Source organism: Vipera berus (assembly GCF_964194415.1).
Source record: "Vipera berus genome assembly, chromosome: 2".
NCBI classification, from domain to species: domain Eukaryota; kingdom Metazoa; phylum Chordata; class Lepidosauria; order Squamata; family Viperidae; genus Vipera; species Vipera berus.
In genome coordinates, this window is record NC_138203.1 from 105,269,647 (window position 1) to 105,270,820 (window position 1,174).

Consider the following 1,174-nt stretch of genomic DNA (forward strand, 5'->3'; position numbering starts at 1 on the left):
AATCAACGTGGCATGAATAAGAGCAGTTATAAATTCCTGATCTTTTAGAGCCTGTAAAATCATAATTGTCGTATTGTGGATTGTCTGAAGCATCTGGAGCCTTGCCAGGTCAACATGCTGCAGAAATGACCACAGTTGGGGTAACAGTTTAAGAACAGTATTCAATTATGTGTTTATTTATAAATTTCAACATTTCCTATAATGCCTTTGAAAAGAGTGGAATAATTGCAAGATGACAAAAACAACAATATAATTTCAGCTGGGAAGCAGGGTGGGGAGCTAGTTATTTTAGAACAATCTAGAAAGTATATTGAAATCAGTTTTTCATTTCCTATTGTAATAATACATTACAATTAAAAGACCATTAAAAGCAAATGTTTCATTAGCATATTTGATATCTAATTAATCAAGATATGTGTTGGCAGTTGACAAATTACTTTGTAAAACCTATTGTACAATTTAAAAAATTAAAGATTTAAGACTTTTTTTACTCGAACTGAGAATAAGATACACAGTATGTGAAATATATCTTATTTCATGTCATATGAAATAGCACCTTTCTAGCAAAACATGTGCAATTACTCAAGTAAAGATATGCTCCATTAAGACAAAGAAAAGGGTCTTAATATAGGTAAATGGTAGCAGTTAGAAAAATTAGACTGATCCATTACTCTTATAAGTTCCACAATTTCAGAGTCTGAGATGATCTGTGGAATCGGTTATTGAATGAAAAATGTCCATTTAGGAGACAGACATTTTTATGCAAGTTTTGTTTTGCCTCCTTCCAAGTTTTAACACTTAGTTTTGGAAGAAATACAATAATAGCTACATATAATAGCTTTATCAGATTGTGACATTATTTATGTAATCAGAAAAGTGCACGCCTTACTGTGGTGTTAAAGAATAATGACTTATTACTATTTATAATCTGGAAGAAAAATAAGCGCCAATAGTGGATTCAGAAAATGCTGTTGAGAAAACCACATTTCAAGATTTCAGCTCATCTCCTAGAAGGATATTGCAAGAAAATTAAAACCTGTTTTACAAAGTTGTTATTTTTCCAGATGAAGAACTCTTGAGGTGGAATTCTGTAATCAGGGGAATGGCTTGAAGGTTTTAGGTGGCACTGAGTCACTTGTATTTTATTAAGAAATAAAATTAATAACATTTTATA